The sequence below is a fragment of the Lepidochelys kempii genome, chromosome 3, assembly GCF_965140285.1.
Source record: "Lepidochelys kempii isolate rLepKem1 chromosome 3, rLepKem1.hap1, whole genome shotgun sequence".
Taxonomy (NCBI): domain Eukaryota; kingdom Metazoa; phylum Chordata; order Testudines; family Cheloniidae; genus Lepidochelys; species Lepidochelys kempii.
The window spans coordinates 113852377-113869800 of NC_136382.1; the positions used below are offsets into that span (position 1 = coordinate 113852377).

Genomic DNA, 17424 nt, shown 5'->3' on the forward strand with positions numbered 1-17424 from the left:
TCAGACCCTACTCCTCAAGTCATGTATCCAGAAATAAGGAACGTATTATTTAATGTTCACCTGTGAAAAGTTTTGTTTAAGTGACTTCCCCAGCATCACATAGGAACTCTGTGTGGGATAGAATCCAATTCTCTAGGGCAGCATTCAGCTGCCTAACATTGAGACTATCCTTTCTCTTCCTGCAATCTCCTGCCTCAATCACTACGTCTTCAAACTTCTGCAACAAATGAGGCAGAGACAATATAGATAGCAGCCTCCTTCATTATACAGCTCTGATTCATCCCCAGAGCAGATCTATCCTGTGCAGTGATCAGGCAGAGGATCCTGTAGAAAAAATGTGATCATGTAATTAAAGATTGTATTGTAAAGCATAGACACAATGGGGCCAAATTAAGGTAGAGCAACCTTAATTCTGACGCTTCCTAACTACTGAATGTTTGACTTTACAACCTTAATACATTTCTTTAATGTAGGTGTTTCTGGTGTGATTTCTTAGGTTTTAAAAATCAAACCAGAAATTACATCATGTGGCATCATACTGAAATCCATATGGTTCATCAGCAATGTTGGAAACTTTTGATGGATCATGCAGACTTCTGCAGCTTGAGCTAACAGACTGACAGATACCTGCACTAGGTTGTCATCTGTGGACCAGCATTAGAGGGGGAGATGAGGCTTTGACGGGGGCGGGGGTTCACAATATTGCTGACAACAGAGAAAAGGTGAGATTTAGGAATCTGGGGTTCTATTCTAGGCTCTGGAGGGGAGTGTGCTCTAGTTGGCACGTGGTTTTCTGCCCTTTCTCCTCAAGCAAATGACCCCTTCTGAGCAGTCTGCTCCAACCTGTCCTTGTCTCAGCTCTGGCTTCTTGTCCTAGTCCTAATCCCATTCTCCTGATCTAGCCAGTCTCAGTGTTGACTCCTCAGGCTACTCATCTCATTTGCAGTTTCCTTGCCCAGCAAATCCTAGTCTCACCCCTCTGGACTTCTCATCCTTGTCCCAGTCTCTCTCCCTCCCCCCCGCCCCCAGTCTCTGGCACCTTCCCCATCTTACCCTCCTTACCCCATAGTTCATTTTCCCTATTCTCCTTGCCCAGCCTATCTCCCCCTCCCATCTCGTCATACAGTTTCTCTTCCTCCACCCTGGCCTCCAGGAGCTGATTCTGACTTTCCTCATCCTCACTGACTTCCAGTCCCAGTCTCCTTCCCCAGAAAGAACTGATGTTTGCAAAGCATATGTCAAAAGGCATATGTCACAGCTAAAAATTTTCAGCCTGAAGCTGATAAATGGCATGGAAAATTTGAACTTAAACTGAAAACAGGGTCATATAATGGGAAGTGTCGTGCCAACACAGGCAGTGCTGCTAGCCCTGTCTATAGCGCTCTGTTACCTAGGTTCAAAAAGACAAATTAAGGACCACGTGGTAGTCATGTGCTTTTCTGTTTAGAATCCACTATAACACATAGTAATATTTCTGTCCCTTTGCTGATGCCAACATCAGTGAAAATTTTGATAAAAATCCAGAAATAAATACTGTACTTCCAAAAACATTTCTTGATTTTTTTCCCCTCCCCACCCCCAAAAACCAAACAAAAACAACCCATTTTTTTTTGACAGCTCTGATTATCATTTTGTGCTATTTTGCTATGGTGAGAACTGGTCAGAATTAGGCTGGCTCTGTAGATGCAACAAACAACTGTTGCTCTGAAAAAATACTTCTAGTGAAATTGGAATGCGAGAGAGAACTGCTTTAAACATTGGGAAACCTCTGTTTCTTCAACAAGCAGAATTTCAAGATATAAAACTCAGCAGACAGATAGCACTGCTTGCAAAGGCATATGTTGTCTTTGGAGGAATTTGGGATTAGAATTTTTCTGTAGTTGTATAAAGAGGGCTCTAATATTTCATTTAAAATATGGGGGGGTCACGGGGGAGAAGAGAATATCTATGGAATTTAATATTGGTTCCTTTGCTTTTTCCTTTCAGCAAAATTAAAATGATTGCTAAGATTTTGGTAGCCAGAAGGTAAGACTGGCATGCCAGTGGTATTTGGAAGTGGTTACGTGTCTCTTACCTATGTATACGATTAAAAGAAGCAAAAACTTCTAAAATTTCATGGTGACAACAAAAACTCCTTCTTGATATGAGGGGGTGCTGCTACAGGGCAACAGTACTCCTGCAGCAGGGCTTCTTGAACCAAATGTTCAAACAGCTTGCCTTAAATGATGCACAAAATTCACTGGGTGGAGTGAATAATTAAAATTGGCATTGCACATAAAAACAAAAATCACTTTGGCACTCAGGCTGCTTGGAAGAGCTTGAAAGGGAAAATGGAATGTTAAAGACATTAAGGGAAAAAATGGGTAGTGGGTGACAGTTTTTTTGATTGATTTTTGCCTACAAAATACATTAAATGAATCAGTGATTTTAAAAAAAAGTGTTAAAAGTCCAGATGCTAAATTATTTATATTCTTCACCTCATTTTTAAAACTAACTGTTTGTATCTGCCTAAATCAACCTGGTGGTTTGGAAAATTTTCTTTGTATATAGAAAAAAGTTGGGAGAAATCTACTGTATGCTGAACAGAAATTAAGACAACAAATCTAAAATGGGATTTTTTGTTGTTTATATTTTCTGTAATGGAAATGTTGTAATAATCTCTTTGGCCTTCCAAACAATCGCCACCACATTAATAATGAAAGAGGAAGTTTATAAAAATCCTGGAAAAACTATGAGCAAAAGCAGTTGCCCACTTAGAATTAGAAATTTTTGAGCATAAAATCTCTATCCCTCCTACAATAGGAAAGTAAGTAATTTTTCCGTCCAAAACATAGATCCTATAGAGGTGTCGGAGGGGCTGGTGAACAGTTTTTTCTTTAGAAGAAAACAGTTATGCTATGGCTTGTGCTGCCTTACGACTCTAATCTTCTTTTAAATCAAAATAATTTTAAAAGAATATGCTCTGCCTCTTTTGAAATCTGTACTTCTGCTGCTGTGGCACAAGTTTAGGTTAGTTGTTATGAGAAGAAAAGTTAGTGAGTTTTTTTTTAATTAAAAATGTAATTGATACGAACTTACTCAACAGATCTGCTTCCTGTACCTATTTGGAATTACATAGTAGCTGTGTTTCTGACTAAAAGGCTTTTTGTGTATGTGTGGTTTTTTTTTTGGTTTTTTTTTAAACTCCTGTTCACTTCTGGTAGTGCTGAAGATGCAATATGGCTGTGAGAGAGCAAGTGATATTTAGTCCGAGTAGCTCATGCATTATTGACAGAATAGTTAAGGCCCTGATCCTGCAAACGCACACATTGAACAGTCCCAGTGATATTCTGTGAAAAGAGCGTGTGTTAGAAACAGCATTGTTAGGTTTAACTTTTTTCTCTGACACAGATATCAAATATGGTCATTTGACAAGTAAAGCCATTTTTTTTCCCAACTGAAACAGCCTCCAGCTCTCCCCTGATATATGAAACTCAACCCATGCTCTTTCTGGCCTGTGAAGCAGCATCCATCATTAAGATTGTGCCAGATTTAGGCTACAGTCTTGCAAATAGTTTGTGTGTACAGGTTTCAGAGTAGCAGCCGTGTTAGTCTGTATCCGCAAAAAGAAAAGGAGTACTTGTGGGACCTTAGAGACTAACAAATTTATTTGAGCATAAGCTTTCATGAGCTACAGCTCACTTCATCGGATGCATCTGATGAAGTGAGCTGTAGCTCATGAAGCTTATGCTCAAATAAATTTGTTAGTCTCTAAGGTGCCACAAGTACTCCTGTTCTTTTTGTGTGTACAGTTACTCAAAAGCATGTAGGTCAGGCTTGGAGCTTAATTTAGTTTCCTGCCAGTTTTTTTTCTTATATTTTTATCTGCCCCATGCAACATATATTGTGTTTCCCAAGGTGACCTAATTGGACATATTTCAGAGTAACAGCCGTGTTAGTCTGTATTCGCAAAAAGAAAAGGAGGACTTGTGGCACCTTAGAGACTAACCAATTTACATAGTTCTTCATTCAGTTGCATCTCAGTTTTAAAATTATAAATTACATTTGACCTCAGTAAACAGGTGTGTTGGAAAATGTTGGCATATAATATATAGTTTAGGAGAAGATTTCTTTTATATTGCATAACTCTAGCATACATACTTTTCACACAATAATGATACAAACATTAACACTTTAAATGCTTTAATCTTGGGCATTTTGGCCTCTCTTTTTTTCATATGCATTTTTTAACTTCCAGATTCACACAGTCAAGCTGGAAGTATTCTGAAAAACCAAACGGGAGAGAGAGAACACAAATAGTCATCATTAAGAAATTTATCCCCTCCATGAGAACAAACATTTAAATATACATGCTTGAAATGACTGATGTGTATATTTATACAGGTTTCAGAGTAGCAGCTGTGTTAGTCTGTATTTGCAAAAAGAAAAGGAGTATTTGTGGCACCTTAGAGACTAACCAATTTATTTGAGCATAAGCTTTCGTGAGCTGCAGCTCACTTATACACTCCACTTTTAGTCCTCTAATTTTAAATAAGGCACTTACCTCCCTCCATGTCCTTCAGAAACCCCCTAGTCTACCTCTAGACCCAGCTGCTCCCTGTCTCTCTCTTGTGGATCCCCTGCAACACTCTAGTACATTTTATTCCACTACAGTGTTCAGAGGCTGGTAAACCATCTTCAGGAGCAACAACTCCTGGCTCCAGCTGCTGATGACTTCAGGTCCATTGCCCCCATAGACCCACTACAATATCCTTGTTTCCTAGCCTTCCCCATTTCTAGCCCCAAAATACCACGGATAACTACATTTGTGAGAAGAATTTTTCAGAGAACCATAAAACTGACAAAAAGAAAAGAAATATCTGTTGTGGAGATGTTAGTTTATAGCTCCATATCAGTAGCAAAGCCTGGGTTTGGAAGCTCCATTATGAAACACGTTTTGGCATCACCTGGCCTTTCTTTGTATAGGAGGAGCGATCATTATGAAAAAAATACTTTAATTAAAGGAGGAGAGAAATATCCTGGAAGATTATAAAAAAACAAAGAACAAAAAAAATTGCAAATGGCAAGCATGCAAAGATTTGTCCTTTTTGGGGAAGTTAAAAAATGTTCTCATGGTTTCTTTGGCCAACTTTAACTTTAAAGTGCAATACTCTCCACTCCAAAAATAGATAGATTTTTGAACATGCTTATGTACAATATTGGTTGGAATTTTGGCTTTGAACAAAAACTGTGATTTAATCTTTGTCAGAATGGACTAGATCTGTTTTTCATTGGCTGTCTATGAAAGATTTGATTACTAAACAATTACCACTTTGTTTGAAGTGCTAAGCTCTTAACTGAGTTTTCAAGAGGCTGGTATTTTCCAGACACAAAAGGCAAATATATATATTTTCATACTGAAAAGCTTTTTATTTTAAAAGGGGGGAAAATATGTGCATGCCTCCTCTATAGTATGCTGCATCAACTCTTGCCTCCCAAAATGGCAGCAGGTGCTGTAGGGAGGCAGACTCTTTAGGTGGTGTAGCTCAACCAGAAGCTATGGGCTTGATGCAGGAATTAATGGAGCTAACACTGCCTATAGACTTTAAAAGAATGTTATGCTAGGTGTCCCGAATGGTTCCTTCTGGCCTTAAAATCTGAATTTGTGAAAGTTAAGGGTATAGTACTGAAGAAAGGAACCTAACATGATTAGGGCTTTACCAATTTCATGGCTGTGAAAAATGCATCACGGACTGCGAAATAAGCCTTTTCCTGTGAAATCCGATCTCCCCCTGCTGCTAGAAGCACCCCTCCCAGGGTACTCCTCGCTCTGGCTGTGCTGGGGAGGCACAGGACTTGTCCATCTCCTGCACAGCTGCTTTCAGGATGGAGCTCAGAGCCACCTCTGGTGCCTCCCCTTGCAGCTGGACGCTCTGGGGCTGGGCAGCAGCCCCAGAGGTTCCTGCAGCTGGAGGAGGCTTGTAGAGGTGGGTCCGATTGCCCCCTGCTGCTAGGAAGGTCCAGTCACAAGGCTCCTGGCTCTGGGGCAGTGCTGGAGTCAGACCCGCCTCCGGGAACCTCCTGCTCTTGCAGGAAGCTCCACGGTTGCTGCCTTCAGAGTCCAGCTGTGAAGGCAGCACAGAAGTGAGAGTGGCAATCCCATGACCCCCCCCCCCACCCCATAAAGGGTTTGGAATCCCCCCACCCCCTTTTGGTTCAGTACCCCCACAGTTACAACACTGTAAAATTTCAGATTTAAACATCTGAAAATATGAATCCTATGGCTGTGAAATTGACCATAATGGACTGTGAATTTAGTAGGGCCCTAAACATAATGCTACATTCACTACACTTCCCATCTCCCACATATGTTCCCTGTGAGACCTTGGGCAAGGTGTCAACCTCTCTGTGTTTCACTTGGATAACTTCCCCTCTATAAATATGGGTAACGCTATTTACCTCCCTCACAAGTGTGTCGGGAAGGCTGAAATTAAAGTTCTAAAACATCTTGGTATGGCAGGTGACTCATGATGGGGGGCGGGGAGGAGGAGGTGGTATTGAACCCGGAGCCTGAAAAGAGGCAGAAGGAGAGGGGAGGGGCTGTTGCTGAGCTCCAGCAAGTGGGTACCTTCAGCGGCTTTCAGACCTGCCAAGGTCAACTCCGCTTCAGCAGGTGTTACCAAACTCCCTCCCAGATGAGATCATGCACTTCAGAGTACAGTGTAAAACCTATTTCTTTAATCTAGCTTTTTCACAATGACTCCTATCACCACTGCCACCATTCCCTTTCCTCGACCACTGCCCCCACACCAATTCTCAGATGCTCAGATACTGTGGTAATGCATGCTTTGTCTAGATATAGACCTGTAGACCTTAGCAGAGGAAGGAAAGTGGATTTAGAGGGGGCAGAGGGAGATCCAGGGAGGCTGGCAGACATATCACAGCTGGAGAGCAGAGGTACAGCCAAAAATGACTGCCTGAGGGCTGGAGCCAGGGAGCAAGAACCTGAGAAGGAATCAGGGCTTGAAAATGACTAAGGGGCTGTGGATTTGGACTGTCTGGGGAACAAAGCCAAGGGACCAGTAAAAACAAAAAAAGCAGCTCCTGAGAAATTCATATATGCTGAAAGGATAGAACTTTAATACCCATAGTATTTTTGGACATAGTGCAAAGGTGGTTTTTTCCCACAGAAAGCAGCAGGAGATTGACATCATATTAAAATCAGAGGTTTACTCCTAAAAAAGTGAAATTGCAAAACAAATTCAATTATGTCACAGGTTTCAGAGTAACAGCCGTGTTAGTCTGTATTCGCGAAAAGAAAAGGAGTACTTGTGGCACCTTAGAGACTAACCAATTTATTTGAGCGTAAGCTTTCATGAAGGTTGCTAGGTGCAATTCAAGAGCAGATGTACCATTTAAAAACACCTCAAGCATTTAAAAACTAGGGTAATGCTAAACTAAGATGTCTGTAAACAATTCGATTCCTAATCTTAACCCTCTCTTTATCTTTACAAGACACTAAACAGAACAATTATTGGTGACTTGCTCTTGTATTTGTGTTATTATTTTAGGGATCCGTTCAAGTCATTGGTAATCTTTTGACTTTAATGGGAGTTGGCTCTTACAGGCTGCCTTTAATATTTTCAGTGATGGAGTAGACAGGTTGACTGGTGGTGGTTCCCTCCTGTGTTGCCTTCTGCAGTTACAGGAGCAATGAAAGACTCGCCCTTCACAGCACTAAGCAAAGCAGTGCCTTCCTCAGCACCTATTATAAGTACCTTAGCCCTGTGCTCTATTAAATACCAGGAGTGGCACTTCTCCACATGTATGCAAGAAGCATAACATCTCCTAGGTTGGTCCTGAACCAACAGCAGAATCTTGTCACCAGTTTTATGCTAAACTGAAAATCTGCTTTCAATGTGGATTTGCAGGTTGGAGTAGTGAAGTTCTGATGTTGAAAGACTCCTTTCCTTCTTCTTAAAGACCAGAATTCCCTGCTTCTGCTCTATAAACTAGCTAATTTTAAATACAGAGGATCCGCAGTGATTTTAAAAAAAATAAAAACCTATATTGTTGGTTCTTGCACTCCTAGTGGTTGGTCTGATGTGGAGGGTAACCATTTGGAAAGAAACATTTTTGTCATTTGAGACTGTGTGACCCTGAGCCACTCAAAGGATCTTATGATGTTACTAAAAAGAAAAGGAGTACTTGTGGCACCTTAGAGACTAACCAATTTATTTGAGCATGAGCTTTCGTGAGCTACAGCTCACTTCATCAGATGTTTACCGTGGAAACTGCAGCAGACTTTATATACACACAGAAATCATGAAACAATACCTCCTCCCACCCCACTGTCCTGCTGGTAATAGCTTATCTAAAGTGATCAACAGGTGGGCCATTTCCAGCCCACCTGTTGATCACTTTAGATAAGCTATTACCAGCAGGACAGTGGGGTGGGAGGAGGTATTGTTTCATGATTTCTGTGTGTATATAAAGTCTGCTGCAGTTTCCACGGTAAACATCTGATGAAGTGAGCTGTAGCTCACGAAAGCTCATGCTCAAATAAATTGGTTAGTCTCTAAGGTGCCACAAGTACTCCTTTTCTTTTTGCGAATACAGACTAACACGGCTGTTCCTCTGAAACCTATGATGTTACTGATATCAATCATTTCTCACACCAAACACCCCAAAACAAATATGTTGAAAGGAGTCTTCCCACATGTTCAGAAAAATACTCTTCCCTGCTATAATAATTCAGTGCTGGAGCATCTTATTGAAGACTACCGAGAAAGGCTGCAAGCTTTGACTATGGTAAATAGCTAAATATTTTATCAAATTTTACCTTTGATTAAAATAAGTGTTAAAGTGCAGTTTACAGGGCCCGCTGCTAAAAGGTTCACCATGATGCAGCTTGTATAATGCTGTCATGGATTTTTGGATATCTTTAAGACCTTCCTAGATACTTTACAGATCACACGATGGAAATCCCCACAGTTTTAATCTGACAATCTCTTATATCTATGCAGTTAAAGATTTAAGAGGATAATCAGGTTAGCAGTTAAAGGAAATGGGTCACAAGAAGACTGAAAAGAGACATTAATGCCTACATTTAAATGAAGAGATGTTATAAATGGAACTGGAAACAATTATTTTTGTTGGAAAAGGTAGAGAGGCCAAAGGAAAAGCCAGGAATAATAGGTTCAAGCTGTGCAGCAGCAAGTATTTACATGGACAGTGCTGGGAAGGCTCATTGCTCTCACCATCTTTGCTTGCTGAATTCAGAGTCTGTCTCAGCTTTTATTTGTACTTGTACTGCAGGAAGAGGGGAGGTCCTGATGCATATGAAATCCTGGAGTAAACTTTGGGTGTATGCAAAAGCAGCACTGTGAACAATTACGTAGGGAAAGAAGAGAGCTGTCAACTAGCCATGTTAGCCAAATTACCAGACTAGCATCCTTTCACAAAAGAGAGTAGTGCTTGGTTGATCTCTCCACTCACAACTTGGAGATGAAGCCAGGCTACGGGAAGGGAGAAGGATCTCATTTTCCGTAGAATCTACAGCAGTCCTCACATTGAGCAACCCCTCTGCCCATCTCTTTCCCCTTGAAGCTTCTGCCATAGTCTGTTGGTAAAGTCGTTGGTCTGGACCTTGTGAAATACTGTAGAATGAAAATTGGAACATTGGTGGCAAAGCTATACAGGAAGAAGGAAGTGAAATATATTTGACCTAGCTAGAAGAGAGAAGAAGCTGCTGTGGCTAATTCTGTATTGATGGATCAATGTGTAGAAAGTTATGTGATCAGAGAGCGACTTACTCCTTTTGTACAGCAACCGTAGAGCTTTATCTGGAAGTAATGGGTCAAATGTTGCTTGGAATTATATCTAGTCAAACCTATTGACTTCTTGGAGGTTGTACGTACAAAAGAGAAAAACTAGGCATGAAGCATCTCTCATTTTGAAGAACAAACATTTTAAAAAGTGACAGATCTAGGAGAAAAGTGAGGCATCCACTGGCGACTCATATTTTTTGTCTATAAATAACTACTTTTGAAGATCAGAACCTGAGAGTTGTAATAGACTGATCATATGCTGATGCCATAATTGCATTCCCGGTTTGGGTCAGATGCTGTGAGTATTTTACATATACAAGTTTTTCTTTACAGCTGTTAATAAACATGGGTTATGCTTTTACTGTCCCATGACCCTTAGACGTACAAGAAATGTTCAGTTCAAATAGTTCATTTCTGAATATTGAGAAATTTGTTAATTCAGTTCAGATGTTTTGACTGGAGAGCAATGAATTAAACACAAAAATGATACTTTTTGGTTCAGCTAAAGGTTTTTTTATTTTTTTCTAATTTATGTTCCATGTTGTGTAATTATACCATATATCTACTTAAAACCACTTGGATAGCCCTTTTAAGTTAAATGGCAAGCTTGTATGTGTTTGTTTTCAAAACAAATTAGACATGCTGTTTCCAGCTGTGATTTTCACATCTAGCTTCAGAATCTTTTTTTTTTTCAAATTTAATGTTCACCTGTGTTTAAAATATTAGTAGCTTGTAAAGTTTTAGAAGAAAAATAAAACAAGATAGTTGACACATTTTACAGTGTTTAGATTGAACAGAATAATTCAGCTGGAAAACACTCATTTCATGAGTTCTTCTGTATCAGAATTCGGTGCCAGAACTGAGGTCACTTTGTGAAAAGGGAGTTGGTGAATATATGCTTCCTCCCCCCCCCTTTTCTTTGCTTAGGAAATGGTCTGATTACAGGTGGAACTGGCACAGCTGCTAATAGTTAAAATATCAGGATTATGCCTTGCTATCGCTGTGAAAATTCACCCAAAGTTGGCTAAGTTGTAACCCTCTGAAAATTGCAGTGTGTACACACTTAGAGACTTTGTTAGTTTGCAAGCTAAAATCTCTGCAGATTCCATCTGTATTGAGCATACTCCAGCCTCCTAGGGTGACCAGACAGCATATGTGAAAAATCAGGACAGAGGGTGGGGGGTAATAGAAGCCTATATAAGAAAAAGACCCCAAAATGGGAATGTCACTATAAAATCAGGACTTCTGGACACACTACAGCCTCCAGCCCTTCACACTTGTTACTGCTGACCTGACTCAGTGTGTGCTCCAGCCTGGGACTGGGAGCTGAGCAGGACTTTACTGGCTGCAATCGCTCCTCTGGCAACTGGAGGGAGGGAGCACTGAGGGCACTTGAACAGAGAGCAGGGAGACACTCTCATGTTTTCAATGTTGTGCCTGCTTTACCCAGGCAAATGTGGCAGAGGAGGAAACTGTGTGACTCTAAGGCTGAGGGTAAGGAAGGAGGGCGGGGACAAAGGAGAACAGGAGCAATGGGGGGGAAGAGGGAGTTATAGGAGTCAGAGGGGGTGGGAGATGGATTGTGTTCTGGAATGAATCAGGCTTGTGTAATAAAGGAGGATGTTTTCTGTAGGACCCCTACCTCACTTGTTGCAGAAGTTGGAAGGTATGTAGTGAATGAGGCAAGGGGACTGCAGGAAGAGAGAGACTGGTCTCACGGTTAATGCAATTGAATGCAACCCTGGAGAACTGAATTCTGCCCCTGCCTTTGTCACAGAGTTCCTGTGTGATGCTGGGCAAGTCACTTAAACCAAAATGTTCACAGTTGGGCAGTAATTGTGTGCTGCTCATTTTCTGGGTACCCAACATAAGACACTTGGGGCCAGACTTGCAGATGTACTGAGTACGCTCAACTGCAACTGAAGTTGATTGTGCTCTGAACATATAAGCCCCTATAAACACACACACTATTCTGAGAATGGACATGGCAGTATCTAGCAGTGTGTCAATTGAATTTGGAAGAAAAGAAGACAATACAAATAAAATCGTAAATCAGAGTTGTGGTGGATAGAAAAACAGTACTATGAATAGCCATTTTAAATGTATGTAATTAATGAAAATGCCAAATAGAAAAACATTTTCACTGGGAGTTACCCTCCCAACATGCATACGTAACCCCCCAGATTAAGACAATCAGGAGAACAGATCTGACATTGCAGTTTAGTGTGTTGGCTGCTTCGGCCAGGTTGCATGTCCTGGCAAAGGACACGCTTCCCAGATTTCTTGGCAGGAAGCAGGAGAGGTTTTCCCCCCATGTCTGGGGACATTTGGCCATACTCCTTCCTTCACCTCTCCTCTTCGGTGACAGTGCCCCAGTTCTTGCCTTTCTAAATGCCATCAACTAAATTTCAAATCTAGTCATGCTTAATAAGTTGGAAATTTAACCACAGCAAGGAATCTTTTTTTTTTTTTTTTTGGAAGGATTCAGTTTAAGATTGGTTAGCTGTGTCACCATGGTTTTTTTCCCTTTCATCTTCTTATAGCTTCACAAAGTGTACAGTAAATATTCACTGTATATTCAGAATGTAATTGACCAGCATTATTACTATTGGGAGAATGGCATTGCCAATAGGGGGTAACATAAGCAAACATTTTACATTTGAAAAGAAGTAATAATTGTAAAGTGGGCAAAATAATGGGAAACCTAGGAGTAAAATAGCTTACACACAATGTTTGGTGTCTTTTGGAAAATGCAGAAAGGAGGAGTAGGACAGAGTTTGAAAACAGTTTAAAAAAGGCAAGAACTGGGTCATTGTCACCAAAGAGGAAAGGTGAAGGAAAGAGTATGGCTGGATGTCCCCAGCCATGGGTGATGGGGAGGGAACCTCTCCTGCTTACTGTCAAGAAATCTGGGAAGTGTGTCCTCTGCCAGGACATGTGCCCTGGCCAAGGGAGCAAACTCATAAACTGCAGTATGTCAGATCTGTTCTACTGATTGTCTGAATCTGGAAGGTTTTGTATGCGTGTTAGTAGGGTAACTCCCAGGGAAAATGTTTCTTCTTTCTATTTGGTTTAGAGCCAGAGTTTTTCTAAAAGTCCTAGAATACTTTAGAAATCAGAACCTGCTCCAAATTAAAGAGAGGAAAAAAGTGAACGGAACAGCAGCACTGAGTTCTTCTATAAACTAACCCAAAATATGTGAGAATTGTATCTTGCTGAGTAACCTTACCCACCTCATATATTAGAGCATTCCAGAGGTGTACTCAATAATACAATCACAGGTTATTTTTATAATTTTATTTAAAGATGACCTAGATCAGTGATTCTCAACTGGGGGTCTGTCTATCCCTGGGGCTTACTCAAAAGTCTTCCAAGGCATGCTCAATTCATCTAGATGAGTGTTTCTCTTGGAAGAAAAGGTTCAAGGTCTGGAGCAACAGGTATCGACCCTGCATTGCATAAGAGAAATTGAAGATTTCCTGGAAAGACGTCAGGATATGCTTCTACAGACACAACGTTCTGAAGATTCAGAGCAGGCTGCATTGCAGGGACAGGAGGACGGTGAAGAAATTTGGCAGCATGTGACCTCCAGAAGAAGAAAGGGGAGCGTCCATGTACCAGCAATGCAGATACAGGTAAGTAACCGTTTTCATGTTCTCTCCACAGGTACTAAGGCGGAGAGTGGACTAGATGATACATCTGAGGGAAGGGAACAGAAGGAGACTCTGCCGATTGGAAGGCATGAGATGCACTGTCCTAGGGTTGGGGGTTCCATGACCACCACTCCCAAGAGAAGGAGGCGGGTGGTGGTGGTCGGGGACTCCCTCCTCAGGGGGACTGAGTCATCTATCTGCTGCCCCGACTGGGAAAACCGAGAAGTCTGCTGCTTGCCAGGAGCTAGGATTCACGATGTGACGGAGAGACTGCCGAGACTCATCAAGCCCTCAGATCGCTACCCCTTCCTGCTTCTCCACGTGGGCACCAATGATACTGCCAAGAATGACCTTGAGCAGATCACTGCGGACTACGTGGCTCTGGGAAGAAGGATAAAGGAGTTTGAGGTGCAAGTGGTCTTCTTGTCCATCCTCCCCGTGGAAGGAAAAGGCTGGGTAGAGACTATCGAATCGTGGAAGTCAACGAATGGCTACGCAGGTGGTGTCGGAGAGAAGGTTTTGGATTCTTTGACCATGGGATGGTGTTCCAAGAAGGAGGAGTGCTAGGCAGAGACAGGCTCCACCTAATGAAGAGAGGGAAGAGCATCTTCGGAAGCAGGCTGGCTAACCTAGTGAGGAGGGCTTTAAACTAGGTTCACCGGGGGAAGGAGACCAAAGCCCTGAGGTAAGTAGGGAAGTGGGATACCGGGAGGAAGCACGAGCAGCAGCGCGCAAGAAGGCAGGGCTCCTGCCTCATACTGAGAAAGAGGGACGATAAGCAAGTTATCTCAAGTGCCTATACACAAATTCAAGAAGCCTGGGAAACAAGCAGAGAGAACTGGAAGTCCTGGCACAGTCAAAGACTTATGATGTGATTGGAATAACAGAGACTTGGTGGGATAACTCACATGACTGGAGTACTGTCATGGATGGATATAAACTGTTCAGGACAGACAAGTAGGGCAGAAAAGGTGGGGGAGTTGCACTGTATGTAAGGGAGCAGTATGACTGCAGAAAAACCTGAGAGTCTCTGGATTAAGTTTAGAAGCGTGAGCAACAAGGGTGATGTCGTGGTGGGAGTCTGCTATAGACCACCAGACCAGGGGGATGAGGTGGACAAGGCTTTCTTCTGGCAACTCACGGAAGTTACTAGATCGCAGGCCCTGATTCTCATGGGAGACTTCAATCACCCTGATATCTGCTGGGAGAGCAATACAGCGGTGCACAGACAATCCAGGAAGTTTTTGGAAAGTGTAGGGGACAATTTCCTGGTGCAAGTGCTGGAGGAACCAACTAGGGGCAGAGCTCTTCTTGACCTGCTGCTCACAAACCAGGAAGAATTAGTAGGGGAAGCAAAAGCAGATGGGAACCTAAAAGGCAGTGACCATGAGATGGTCGAGTTCAGGATCCTGACACGGGGGAAAAAGGAGAGCAGCAGAATACGGACCCTGGACTTCACAAAAGCAGACTTTGACTCCCTCAGGGAACTGATGGGCAGGATCCCCTGGGAGAATAACATGAGAGGGAAAGGAGTCCAGGAGAGCTGGCTGTATTTTAAAGAGTCCTTATTGAAGTTACAGGGACAAACCATCCCGATGCATAGAAAGAATAGTAAATATGGCAGGCGACCAGCTTGGCTTAACAGTGAAATCCTTGCTGATCTTAAACACAAACAAGAAGCTTACAAGAAGGGGAAGATTGCACAAATGACTAGGGAAGAGTATAAAAATATTGCTCGGGCATGCAGGAGTGAAATCAGGAAGGTCAGATCACACCTGGAGTTGCAGCTAGCAAGAGATGTTAAGAGTAACAAGAAGGGTTTCTTCAGGTATGTTAGCAACAAGAAGAAAGTCAAGGAAAGTGTGGGCCCCTTACTGAATGAGGGAGGCAACCTAGTGACAGAGGATGTGGAAAAAGCTAATGTACTCAGTGCTTTTTTTGCCTCTGTCTTCACGAACAAGGTCAGCTCCCAGACTACTGCACTGGGCAGCACAGCATGGGGAGGAGGTGACCAGCCCTCTGTGGAGAAAGAAGTGGTTCGGGATTATTTAGAAAAGCTGGACGAGCACAAGTCCATGGGGCCGGATGTGCTGCATTCGAGAGTGTTAAAGGAGTTGGCGGCTGTGATTGCAGAGCCATTGGCCATTATCTTTGAAAACTCATGGCGATCGGGGGAAGTCCCGGACGACTGGAAAAAGGCTAATGTAGTGCCCATCTTTAAAAAAGGGAAGAAGGAGGATCCTGGGAACTACTGGCTAGTCAGCCTCACCTCAGTGCCTGGAAAAATCATGGAGCAGGTCCTCAAGGAATCAATTCTGAAGCACTTAGAGGAGAGGAAAGTGATCCGGAACAGTCAGCATGGATTCACCAAGGGCAAGTCATGCCCGACTAATCTAATTGCCTTCTATGATGAGATAACTGGTTCTGTGGATGAGGGGAAAGCGGTGGACGTGTTGTTTCTTGACTTTAGCAAAGCTTTTGACGCTGTCTCCCACAGTATTCTTGCCAGCAAGTTAAAGAAGTATGGGCTGTATGAATGGACTAGAAGGTGGATAGAAAGTTAGCTAGATTGTCAGGCTCAATGGGTAGTGGTCAATGATTCCATGTCTAGTTGGCAGCCGGTGTCAAGTGGAGTGCCCCAAAGATCAGTCCTCGGGCCGGTTTTATTCAATATCTTCATAAATGATCTGGAGGATGGCGTGGATTGCACCCTCAGCAAGTTTGCAGATGACACTAAACTGGGAGGAGAGGTAGATATGCTGGAGGGTAGGGTGAACATAAGCCATTTTTCAGTAATAGTGTGCTGACACTTTTGCATTTTATATCTGATTTTGTAAGCAAGTAGTTTTTAAGTGTGGTGAAACTTGGGATACTCAAGACAAATCAGACTCCTGAAAGGCATACAGTAGTCTGGAAAGGTTGAGATCCACTGACCTATATTATACATAGTAACATGTAATTTACTAATTGAGCTTTGCATTTTTTTATATTATATGTAGTTTTTTGTATCCTGTATTGTATTCTAATTCAAAAGGCTTTAGAAAATTTCAAATCATTCAGTGTGTTGTTTGAGCATCTCCTTGACAGCAATAAATCTTGGCAGCTCTCACATACGTTCTAGCCAAAAGCTGTTCCTTTATTGTGTAAGAAGTTACTTCCCTATGTTATGGATGGCTTTTTTGAAATAAATAAATTGTCAGCAGTGACCTTGGAAGCATTTTCAAAATAACTGAAACAATCCAGGTTGAGTAGTCAACTTATATTTATCAAAATTGGAGTAATTCAAGATTGATAGCTAATATTTTGCTTACGGTAACATACTCTATGGTTTGACCTCGTGTTGTCTGCTAAAGATAGGGTTGGGAGGAAGCATGAGGTGATTACTTGCTCTAGGTCAGTCCCATATGCAGTTTTGCCCAGCATTGAACTCAGTGAAGTAGAAGTCTGAGGTCCAGCTACACAACGGGGCTTTTTATCAAGTTTGTAACATTGATGCCACACATGGCTAGTTTCCACATACAGCACAGTTGACAAGATTCCTAACCATATGGGTGTATGAAAAGGGCACTAACAGGGCTAAGCTTTGGTTCAAACCTTTAACTGTGCAAATGAGACTACCTACCTGTGCCTGTATTAGTAGTCCAGCGGTTCTCAAACTGTGGGTTGGGACCGCAAAGTGGGTCGCAACCCCATTTTAATGGGGTCACCAGGGCTGACTTAGACTTGCTGGGGACCAGGGCCGAAGCCCAAACCTCACCGACTGGGGCTGAAGCGGAAGTCCTAGAGCTTCCACCTTGGGTGGTGGGGCTCAGGTTACAGGCCCCCTGCCTGGGGCTGAAGCCCTTGGGCTTTGCGCTCTTCCCCCCCACTTCAGGGTGGAGGGGATCATGCTTCGGTTCCCCCCTTCTGGGGTTGTGTTGTAAGTTTTGTTGTCAGAAGGGGTATCATAAATAACAAGTGAA

General features: G+C 42.4%; 1 protein-coding gene across 3 annotated transcripts in view; it reads left to right on the top strand.

The window, feature by feature from the left end:
* UST (uronyl 2-sulfotransferase) overlaps positions 1-17424 on the top strand; it is a 292952-nt gene that overhangs the window by 59656 nt on the left and 215872 nt on the right. The gene's annotated exons all lie outside the window — the stretch shown is intronic.